This window comes from Pieris napi, chromosome 12 (genome assembly GCF_905475465.1).
Source record: "Pieris napi chromosome 12, ilPieNapi1.2, whole genome shotgun sequence".
Taxonomy (NCBI): Eukaryota; Metazoa; Arthropoda; class Insecta; order Lepidoptera; family Pieridae; genus Pieris; species Pieris napi.
The window spans coordinates 4,342,714-4,355,150 of record NC_062245.1 but is presented as its reverse complement, the minus strand read 5'-3'; the positions used below and the strand labels follow the sequence as shown (position 1 = coordinate 4,355,150).

Below are 12,437 nucleotides of genomic sequence, written 5' to 3'. Positions count from 1 at the left end.
CACACTCAAAATAATTTATTTGTAAAGTTTATTTGTAAATAATAGTATTATTTATAAATAAACATTTGTAGTTATGTCATTCCGCTACTCTTTTTTATCGCTAAGTTTTGGTACCTTACTTATTAACACATCAATAATCAATTTGTAGCGGGTTCATACTTCTTACGTATCACAACTTCTTAGACCGTATTAGAATTAATAAATAAGGGATCGTCGACTACACATGGACGAATTATATTACCAATTTCGGTCTCCGCAGAAAATCGACTGTGAGGTTAAAGGGTAAGTGGGCAGGGTCTGTTGGCGCCCGCTCCGTCTTTTGCTTAACATAACTTATATTACAATATTGCCCTTCATCTTCAGCACAACGCTTTAAATACAACGGCTATATTGCATGAAATATTTTCAATGGGAACTATCTATTGTATTTTTACAACATAGAAATTGTTGTTTGGAGTAAAAACTAATAAAAATTATGATTATCAAATTTAATCCAAATTTTGCAAATCCTTTAAGATCGTTGAACCCTAACGATTTATAAATGCAACCTATGATTCAGATTATATACATTTAATTAATGTGTGACTGATAATTAGACACAAAAAAGATCACTCTAAGCTCGAAATCACGTGTGGTTCCGAAAATACTACATACAATAATACGAAATAATCAGCAAACAGGAGAACAACTTATCGCTGACAAGAGATCTCAACAAGATACCCGTAAAGAATTAAACAGACTATGGGAAGGTCGAACCAAACTGAGTTTCCTACTATAAAACAACAATTAATAATTTCATAATAAATAAACACAATATATTAAACAATACTGTTTCTTCATCTTTTTAATTGTTCGTATAGAATACCTTAACACTAAAAAAGACAGAAGGATAATTAAAATTCAGACATAATTTCAAATGTTTATTTATAAATAATACTATATCTTACATTAAAATAAATTATTTCGAGTATTTGGGGCAGTAAGTACAGAGAATCATTTACAATAGAATATACAAAAATGTAGTTAAATAGTTATCTGTTCCACCAATAACCAGTAAGTAATTGGTTATTAGTTACTGTAACAAAGTGATCCCGCTGATACGAATTAAAAAAATTGTTATTGATTTTTGTTTTGTTTTGTTATAAAACTATTTGTTTTCAAAGTAAGAGATCGAGGCATCGAGGATCGAAAACTTCCTTTTGTTTTCAATGTTTTGGTCTTGCATTCGTACGAGTATTGTAAATAACTCCTCATTTTTGGTATGGCATCGATAATCTGGTTTCTCTATTTTCCTTTGTAGATGGTTGCGGCGTCACCCACGACTTGTACTGCAGGGCCAGCCTTGATGAGACCATCACGAATGTTTTGACCGAAGTGTTCCTGAAAATGTTTATTCATTAGTGAGAACGTACCAATAAGTAAATCATAAAGTCTTATTAGACTTGATTCTATGAACTTTATGTAAAGAAATTTCATATAAATATTCTCAGAAAGTCGAGAGAGAGGACGAGCTAAAGCTATTAAATAGTATTAATAACAAGTCCAAAAGAGTATTAAATTTACGAAGAAAAATATAATTACTTCAATCGTCTGACTTAATGTCAGTGGAATATATGGTTAAATTGCAGTATAAAATAAATTGTAGGGCTAAGAGCCAAAATAGTTACATTAAAACTTACAATTTTCTTGAAAATCTTCCATTTTGGCGCCGCCGACACCGAGCTCAAAGCCAAGACACAGGCGAAGACGAAGAAGAACAATTTTCCGAAATTCATTTTTGATTTTTCTTTTTTCCTTTGTCACTAACAAGTTATGAAGCGGGATGCTTTTTGAATTGTGAAGATTCTTGCAATGCGTGTAGTTTATATTGTATGTTAACGACAAACGTAGCAAACCACTTGAAAACAAACATAAATATAAACTGAACGTTATTGCTATTGAAATAAAGCTCTCAATAGATAACGCACGGAATTTTAGTAGTATTCGTGTGTATTATGACTGCAATATAACATCTGCGTCTAAAAGATGATTGCTGAGTGATTAACGACTTTATTGTAATAAAATAAGGTCTATAATAGCGCTGCGTTATTTTGTAAGAACGTACTAATTTGTTCGTGATAACCGGGGTCAGTTGGGAACTCCCGACTCTCTTTGATACAGTGAATCCCTCGAAGATATACTCTTATAGTTAATTACTTTTCGTCATGTGTTTTTATATATTATATCTATTTATTCAGAATCCGCGTAATTGAATTAAAGGAAGAAAATTTGGTTCGTAAATTAAGTCATTTGACATTTATTCAGTACTAGCTGGCCTGGCGAACATCGTACCGCCTAACAGTCGATTCTTTATTTTTTTTTAATACTTATTCTGCTATTCGGGACACGCGTCTAGCTAGTAAGATAAAAAAAAGATAGTTGATAATACAACAAATACATTATGTCTAAAAATAAAAATTTACCTTACCGGAACCCCCCCACTAACACTTGAACTTTATGATATGGTATTAAAGTTCAAATTGCCTTTAAATATTATTACGAGTTGTTTTTTAGACTTTTTCAGTCATTTTTTTAAATTTTTCTCTCCGTAAGAACCATCCTCGTACTTCAAGGAATATTATAAAAAAAGAATCAGACAAGTCGGTCAAGCCGTTTTCATGTAATGTCGTGACAACGAAAAACGGGTTTCATTTTTATATATATAGATAGCTAGTCTCAAATAAATCCCTAAGATAATTTAAATTATTAAATTACAAGTCTTGTATTTGCTTGCTAAATAATAAATACCAATAAAAAAAACGATAAACCATTTAATCATGCTACATACTTATAATTTATTTTATTATTCTCTCTGCATGAATCTAGCTTTTTCATTTTCATGAGAATCTTTGGGACCTGGTAATACTTTTGGAAAAGGCAAAGGTATATTATACTTATATTTTTTTACGTATTAAAAAATATATGTATGTATAAGTTTCTCGAATAGTTAGTAGAAATTAATCGAATCATTAAAAAAAATATTTAGTTAGATACGTTTGTTTTGTGCTATATTTAAACTTAAATACTTGTGAAAGGTCTCCAATAGATAAGAGTAAGTAATAACAAAAGTAATAATACATAGTTATGAATAAGTAGTAGGTAATTTTTATAATACTTATGAATTCGTGATTATAGAGAAAAATTCTTTTGAACCAAGTTCATAAGCATAGCTTTTTTAACATACATTTAATAATTATTTCAAGAATACATTTTCTTCAGCTGCCAATTCTGATTGTATACTATAAATACTATGTAGCTTCACTAATGTGTATGTTCACTTTGTATAATATATCAAATAAGTTTCAGCCAACTTTTTCCCTTTTTCTTCAAAATGGGTTGAAAGCAAGATCATATCTATCTGCGTGGTTGGAATTTTTAAGACTAATTACAAAATCACGAACCTTTCCTTTCGAACACAATTGAATTAATAGAAACTTAAATGAGATATCTGGTATGATAAAGATACACATAAATTTAACGATCTCTAATGATTGTACGTCCAGAATCTACAGAACATATATGTAACATACAGAATATACTTTAATAATAATGAAGAATCTGATTAGGTCTTATGCATTTATATAGTTGAGTTTCACTGTACTCACAGCAACTCTAATTCCTATAACGTATAAAAAAAGTTTTCTTATAAATTATTTATGAGAATTTATAAGAAAAAACAAATGATCTATTAAACTGAACTAAAAGGCCGTAGCGCCATGGTTTTTTTAACAAACGCGTACAAGCCGCTCATGGAAGTATTTTCGAAGCAAATAAGAAAACAAAAGAAGGTACGAGTTCCTGAAAGGCCGGCAATTCACTTGCCTACCGGATTTCAGGGTGTGGTGAACGAGGTGACATGGAATAACATCAGTTGAAGTTTCTGACGGTTTGCCTAGTAAAAACAATAAAAATCCACATTTATGCCTTTTTTAAGTATTACCAGGTCCAAAACCGTCACATGAAAATGAAAAATCTCAATTCATGCTGAGAGAATAATAAAAGAAATTATGTCATAATCCGGAAAATTTATTTAACCCTACTTAAGTGAGGGTTCATTTTAATTACGCAACTTGAAAGGGCTTTTTGTTAAATTCACGTTGAAATTTTAGTACGGAAATGGGACTGACATATTTAAAGTGTATAAATTTCATTGTAACGACGTTTTATGCTGACAAAATATTTAATGCGCTTTTCTACTCAAATGTACACATATTGTAATCTAGCTTTATGGGTAAGCGTGCCATTCTCAACTCATCTGTCGGTTGAAACAATGTATTATATTCATATTAAATACAGTTTTCTACTTGAATCTACCACATGCCGTAACTTCAAACAAAATATTATCTATTCAGTTATTATTTATTAGTATTAACATAATTAAATATACTTTTTATAAGTAAAGAAAAGCATGAAACGAAGCAGCTATCTGAGGCCAAAAGCATTATCAGGGAAAGTGCCTCTGTATGAACTGCATTAAAAATGTTATTAATCTGATAAAGACTTAAGTCGAGCAGTGATGGCATTCGGCGTGCGACTCCCATCCTTGAGGTCGTAGGTTCGATCCCCGGCTGTGTACCAATAGACTTTCTTTCTATGTGCTCATTTAACATTCGCTCGAACGGTGAAGGAAAACATCGTGCGGAAACCGGCTTGCGTGCGTCAGGCACAGAAGGCTGATCACCTACTTGCCTATTAGATTAACAAATGATCATGAAACAGATACAGAAATCTGAGGCCCAGACCGAAAAAGGTTGTAGCGCCATTGATTTTTAAAGACTTAAGTAACAATGGTTCTTTACGGTCTTAGTATTTTCAAGCTATAAAATAAATCTTATGTCACACAGGATATGAATAACAGATGAAATGGTATTTAGTTGTGGCTTAAAGTAGTTCGTTGGTAACGCATTAATTAGTCATTTAACTGGGTATTATCTGGTACTTTAAAATCAATATTTAAGAAAATAGTTCGATAAAAGATATTTTAAAGCATCTTAAAGATATTTTGTATATTATAAAAAATTATAAAATAATACTTTTATTTGGGATATAACACAAATATGTATTTAATAATTTATTCCATCCTCATCCCTTGACTATTCCAGACGCTTGTCCGACCACGGCAACAGCTGGTCCTGCCTTTATTATTCCATTTCGGACATTGCGGCCCACTTTTTCCTGGAACAAAAACATTAACTTTAAAATTGGTATGATATAGCTTTTTTAAGATGTTAAAAAAAGTTGTGTCCCAAATGAGGTCTCAATGTGATGAATTTTTAATGTATTTTTTTTTAATTTGCAATATAAAATACAACATTTGTACCAGGAGTACATAAGTTACTAGAGGCATATTTTTATAACAAGAAATGAGCAAATTCAATCGTTTTTTAGAATACGCTTGCTATTTTTATTTAAAAAGGTTTACCAATGGGCATTACAATAAAATCTAGGAACAAACATATAAACTGATTGTACAATGTAGGTACATGCAAACAATGCATATTTCATACTTAATAACTATTGGTAACGGAATGCTTACAAACTATAATATATATATATATAAATATATGATCTAAAAAAGCGATACAATACGATACGATACAGATTACTAATTTAACAAGTAAATAGTTAAATTGTATTGTATAAATAGTTAATCATTCAATAAATAAATACATATTACTAAGTATTATTTAAACTTTCCTTTTTTTTCTTAACTTTTGATAAAACTGAATATCACTTCGATAAAAGTTTTTATTAAATCATAATTGATATCTTCATACATATATGTTAATATCACATCAAATAATTGTATACCTATGAAGTGTTTATAATATCTTAACCTATTTATTAAAAAGATAAAAATTAGTTATTTCCAGTATATTAAATTGGTAACTTACGATTTTCTTCAAAACCTTCCATTTTGGACTTGTTTGTACGCTCACAAGTAATATGCAAGCGAAAACAAAGAAAAATATTCTTGAAAAATCCATTTCTACGGTCTGTTTACTCTTTCTGATGAGCTTCGTGAATTCTTCAGTTTAAATAGTACAGTACGTAAATAAAAATACACTTGAGATAAAACATTCATAGAATATTCGACCTTATTGAATAACCATAAAGGTCATTTCTATGTCTACATAGATAAGTGTTGGCGATAAAAGTGATTCCCCAATTGCGGTAGTTTAGGAATGATGGTGAATCATTTGTTTATGAAATACCAAGAAATTAGCATAGGTTTTTTCTAGGATAGGGCGGATAAACAAGCCTATAGGACGCTCAAAAAGAGCAGTCATGGACACTTTAGTGGGTGCGTAGCCGGCCTTTGGGGGAGGAGTATGCTCTCTTTAAACAATTGTAGGTTGTTCGCCATAGAAAATGTCTAGTAAACCCGACCGTGGGAGACTTCCAGCCACCAAGATAATACGGATGATATGTTGAGTTAATACGGCTTGTACGGCAGGCAACGAGGCACGAGGGATCAACCCAAACAACTCTTTAGAAAACTCTCCATAGTACAGTTAAAAAAGATTTTTAAAAGGAATGTTTCCCTTTTAAAAGACATAATTGTAACGAGTCGTAAATAGGACATATTTGGACAACGTTTTATATGAACAGTATAGTAGTGTTATATTTTATTTCTAGTACAGAATATAATAAAATTTGTGGAGGAAGGAAGGTGGCGAGTTCCTCTAATCTAACGAGAAAAATCCTCGACCAGTCTAACCACAGACTGGTCGGCATGGCCCCGATCACCGATAGTCAAAGTTGAGTAGTTATATACCCTTAGCGGTCGGAATATATTCAATAGCGCGTTTTAGGGTGTATCCTCAGCTGAGCCTAGAAAAAAGTACTACACCAACACCACCACAATGCCACATTATGACTTACTCTGTTACATATGGCCAGTAGTACTATACGGCTGTCAAGCATGGACTATTAAAGAAGACACAAGAAGGCACCTCAAAGCTTTTGAGGTGAGTAACCGTCGCATGTATCATAGAAGAGTAACAAATGAAAGAGTTGTTGAAATGGGGACGACACGAAAGTTTTTTCTAGGCTTATCCGAGGTCACATGTTTCCTTCCGTACGAGCTGTATTCACTGAAAATATCATCCATATCAACTTTATGGCTGAAGGTCTACTACGGTCCGCTTTACAAGACATTCTAGACGAACTAGCGAACTGTGGAATCGACTCCCGGGGGATCTTCGCTGAGAGATACGACTTCCTAATGTTTAAAAAAGAGCATACTCCTCACTCCAGACCGGCAACGCACCCACGTACACTGACTGACATGATCCATGACTGCCCTTTTTGGGCATCCTATAAACTCTTTTATCGCCCTATACTATAAAAAAAGTATTTCTCACCGAGAATCAATCTAAAAGCATACACATCGAAGCCATAGAGTTAAAACTAATCTGAACATTCCTAATTTCTTGGTATATCATAACCAAATGAGTCACTAACATTCCTAAACTACCGCAATTGGGGAATCACTTTCATCACCAACACTGATCTAGACACAGAAATATCCTTTATTATTATTATTATATAAGGTCGAATATTCTATGTATGTTTTATCTCAAGTTTATTTTTATTTACGTACTGTACTATTTGAACTGAAGAATTCGCGAAGCTCATCAGAAAGACTCACGCATGATAGGCAAATCAAGTTGTTAACAGACAACGTTTAGTAATGAAGTGGTATCTGTGAAGAAGGCTATCACAATATTATTAATACTAATATACAGTCGACTCTCGATCATTTGAAACTCAAGGGACCAGAGATAAATTTCAAATTATCAAGAGTTCAAAATAACAAGTGTTTGAATAACCACGAGGGGGAGGGGCGACTGAAGGAAATAAGAATTTGATCAAAATTTGTTACTTATTATTTCTATATTCTTATTATGTATTAATAATTATTCACGAATTTTTATTTCGAAGAGAGTAGGGAAGACCGGATTTCAAATTATCGCACGTTGGCGAGCAAGATAATACTTTTTCAACTTCAAATTACCGAAGGGACCAATTATCATGGATTTTATTCAATTTATCTAGTATTTTTCAAGGGACAGGATTTTTTTTTTCAAATTATCGAGAGGTTCAAATTAACGAGTGTCAATTTATCGAGAGTCGACTATAATGTAATCAAAGTCAGGTCAGACACAAGTTTGCTCTCTACATGATAAGAGTCTAATTCACTGGATATTAGCTGTTCCGAGAATTAATAGTGAACAAATGAGGTCTGATTATAATTGGAATTATTTTGCTCTGCTAATATATTATAAATTTCACCTACGTTAATTGTTTGTAGCGTAATATACTCTAATTGGACTGTTTAGTACAAAATTGATTCTAAGAAATAAGATTTCGAGATAGGCGTTCAACCAAACTAAGGGAAGCTGTTTTTTTTTATACTCTCAACCTCTTCTTCGTAGCATGTCTGGTGATGGCTGATAATGTATTTATAGTCCTATATATTCGTGAAATAATAATAGTTTAGTTATTTTAGAGTTCTACAAAGAAATTAAAGCCTTCGTCTTTATAATGTTACCAGTTGAGCAGATTTCCGAACCAATTCGACAAAGAATAGGGGAAAAGCGCGTATGCTTTCTTAAAAGGCAACGCACTCGCGAGGCCTCTGGCATTGATAGTGTCCAAGGGCGGCGGTATCATTGAACATCAGGTGAGCTGTTTGCCTCTGTTCTACAAAAAAAAACTCGAGTACTTTAGAGTACTCATCAGTATTGGATTTTCACTTACGTCATAGTTCTAAGGGTCAGATTTCAGTCACGAGCGAACAGTGCCTCACGAAGATCAAAAATCAATACATTTTTAACACTTCGCTCTAAGTCTCGGCACGAAATCTTACCTAGTCTTGACTCTGATATCCTCAGACCTACGAATCCTAAATCGGGTTGAAATAGACCAATATTTCAAACCGTTTCTGTTTTAAGGTTTTATATTTCATACAAATATAATTTCAATTCCTATGCTTCATAGAAATGTTTTGAAATTAATGTAACGTATTCACTCATATATTAATTACTGACTCATTGCGGAAACATAAGCCATGATTAATTAAACGTAACTAATTATTCGAGTACTAATAATTAATTATCAATATCAAACAGTAAACCCCCGAACACTCACTCACACAAACACAAAATTACTCACACTGGGTGTATTATAAAGTAAAATTTGTTTGGATTCAAGTTTATATTAAACCATAACAATGCCCGCCTTCCACTGCGAGCGGAACGGACCCATTACGGACTCCGCTATACTCATAACGATGATTTTTATACTATGTATGATCGGCTACCATGTTTTTTTTTTTTAATAGATAAATACATTTATTTTTAACCGCCAACAAAATATATATGTGTTAGAAATAAAATTTAACGCCTTAGTAAAATATTTTGCTAATATCTGTTTACCACATCATTGTGCAAATTACTTGATAAATATAGAACTACAATACAAATATTTGTAGTCCGCCGGCACTTATCACAACAATTGATTGAGAAATAATAAGATAATCCTTTATCAGACTCTTAATTATATTTGACATCTTAACACGTATAAATGTATTTAAAAAAATATATAGGCCTTACGCGTGTCGTTAATGTTTGTCTATGATATGACTATTATTTGATGCCAGTTAAGTGTGCTCATATAAACGCCTAAGCAAGAGTTGAACACGTCATGACCTCCGGGTTAAGAATGCTAGAGCCAGAATAGAAATAATGCTTCAACAGTAAAAATTCTGGGTGTTTATTTTGTAAAGTATTATTTAGTTCTGTGTCTTATCCTTAATGGAAATCTAAGGCAATACTTGTTATTTCTTTAGTATACTTTATTGAGTATGTTTCTGTATTATTTGAATCTATTAATTCATAGAACGAATATGAATATGACGAGAGCGGACTAACTGAACTGTATGAAAGAAAACACGGTATTCATTATGAATCGGGCATTCATAATTAATGCACGATCCATACAATACCAAGCCTCGTTTTTGTTACTGAATCGTCAGTGTATTTAAATAAATCTACTTTCAAGAATACGTTAATACGCCGATAATTTGACTAAAAAATAAATAATAGTTTAAAAAAACTAAAAAAAACACGCTTTTAAAGCACATCAAACTAAAAAGTGAAAAATAATTCCTAATTTAGGCTGAAAATGGTAATGAACAAAAAATACTGGTACATATTATTGTGAAAAAGCTTGGGTTGCTCGATAGACGAAAAATATTTATTGTTTTTTTTCGGATTATTGCATTGTCATCGATCTTTCACAGGTGCGCAAAGTTTGAATTAAATCTGTCCGTTAAAAGTGGGTCAAAATCGAGTCCGAAGGAGTCGGTTACATACTTACATACATACATACGGGTGAAGCTAATATAAAGCGTGTAAAAACAAAATATAAGAGTATTTCCTTCAACTTTAATTTCGTTTACTTTAGTTCCCTTTGAAGCGGACTCTTGGCTGGGTTCTAAGGCACTGATTAAAGATTTAAGTTGGCGCCTGGCAGATAGTACCACTTACAAGAGAGCTGGTGCTTTCCTCACTCAACGAATTAATAAAGCGCCAACATTAAATGCCATACTGCCCCAGAGGCTAAACCATTTTTAATTATTATTAATATGTAGGTAAGAGTGTAAGACTTATTAAATACGTTTATTACATTAAAAAAAACTTTAGAGGTGTCAAGGGACACCCGGATGGAACGAAATTCCTTTCGATTAATTTATATGTTAATTGGTATCATAACAGTATGATAGATTTTCTCGACACCAATCTTCGGACGAAAAAAAAAAGCCAACATCACGAGGTGTTCCCAGGCGGTCACCCATCCAAGTACTGACCTCGCCCGACGTTGCTTAACTTCGGTGATCGGACGAGAACCGGTGTATTACAATAGCAAATAGCAATAAAGTGTCGTGACAACTTTTCGTAAGAATTTTTTCCGTCTAGCCCCCTTTCACATCGCGCGATAAGGAACTTCGTTCCAATAAATGTATTAACGTTTTGGGTATTTTCAGCTATTGCGGGCTCTATCTAATTATTCCAGATCGGACCATAAATTCACTTTCATATATGTTAAAGATCTTTTATTTTAAACTTACGTACTTACTTCTTCAATATTATTCTATTGTACTGGATAAGCATGAAATAGCAAGATATTAGGTCTCTAAATTAAAAAGCCAATACTTTTAGAGAATTTGATATTTGATTAGCTTTCTACATCATATTCTTCCAAAACATCCTTCCAACTTAAGCTCATTATCTAGAAGCGTATGACCAATTTACAGAGAATAGTAATTAGTTCAACTGTCCAAAATTTCAAAAGGAAACTTAAACACAAAGTTGTTATTAAAATACGAGTACTGACTTCAAAATGAGAACATTAAATGCCTAGTTCATTTTAGTCACCGCTCGCACAACTTCGTATTACGAGTAAAATGGTTTGAAGGGCAAATGAAAAATTAATTACTTTATTAAAATATTAAATATGTAAAACAAAGTTGCAGAACATGTATAAAATATGTTTAAATTGGGTTAATATTATGGGATGTTCTATCTTATAATAAATCATAACCCATATTTAACTTTATTCATTGGTTTATTCTTCACAAAACAAGAGTCATTAATTTATATTCTTATAGAAAAACCCATGGAAAAAAATATACATATCTCACTCCTCTGAAGTCTGTCTTGAGTGACATTCGTTTTCTTCTTTTTATTAACCGCCGGTATTTGTGTTGCCACATACATCAAAATATGAAAGAAAGTACTACACAAACGCTACAATATATATGATTTTCAAATTTATAAACCTTTTGAAAGACTCTTACTAAACATAAAACATATCTGAACCGCCACATCGTCCGTCCCGCAGGTACCATATTATGCATTAATTACGCCACATGTATAATATACAAAATGGCCAATAATCTTAGCAATACGCATAAAGCGCTGTAAAGTTTTTTATGAAAATTGTTGCAGGCGCTTTATACATTACCGTTAAATACTTCGTCAAACTCATGGTAGAGATAAGGAGCCGAATTTCCGTACTTTCCTGGGTTTATTCACTAGATAAAAATGTAATCAGTTTTAATTATAGTACTCGTTTGTTTCTCCAAGCTGTGTACAGATGATAGACCAGTATCAAGTATGTTATGACAAATTTATTTTATATGACTAGGTAATTTTACGTATGCTTAGGGTTATTTTAAAACATAGCTAATTAGGATTTCTTCCTGTCGTTATTTACTCAAGTCGTAATGTATCTAAGTTATATGTATAACTTGAATTAATTTTGAAGTTTTGACTGGCGTGCATTTTCATGAGTACAAAATTGTATTATCGTTCCATCGTGTATGTAAG

At 32.2% G+C, this 12,437-nt stretch overlaps 1 long non-coding RNA gene and 1 pseudogene across 1 annotated transcript; both read right to left on the bottom strand.

Annotated features, from left to right (window-relative positions):
• Window positions 1-909: 909 nt before the first annotated feature.
• On the bottom strand, window positions 910-2,210 carry LOC125054718. Its single transcript, XR_007117741.1, has 2 exons — window positions 1,680-2,210; window positions 910-1,380 (listed from the first exon to the last, which is right to left on the bottom strand). It is a non-coding gene; the product is annotated as an uncharacterized LOC125054718 (long non-coding RNA).
• Window positions 2,211-10,866: 8,656 nt separating this feature from the next.
• Window positions 10,867-10,985, bottom strand: LOC125054949 (annotated as a pseudogene).
• Between the last annotated feature and the right edge of the window lie 1,452 nt (window positions 10,986-12,437).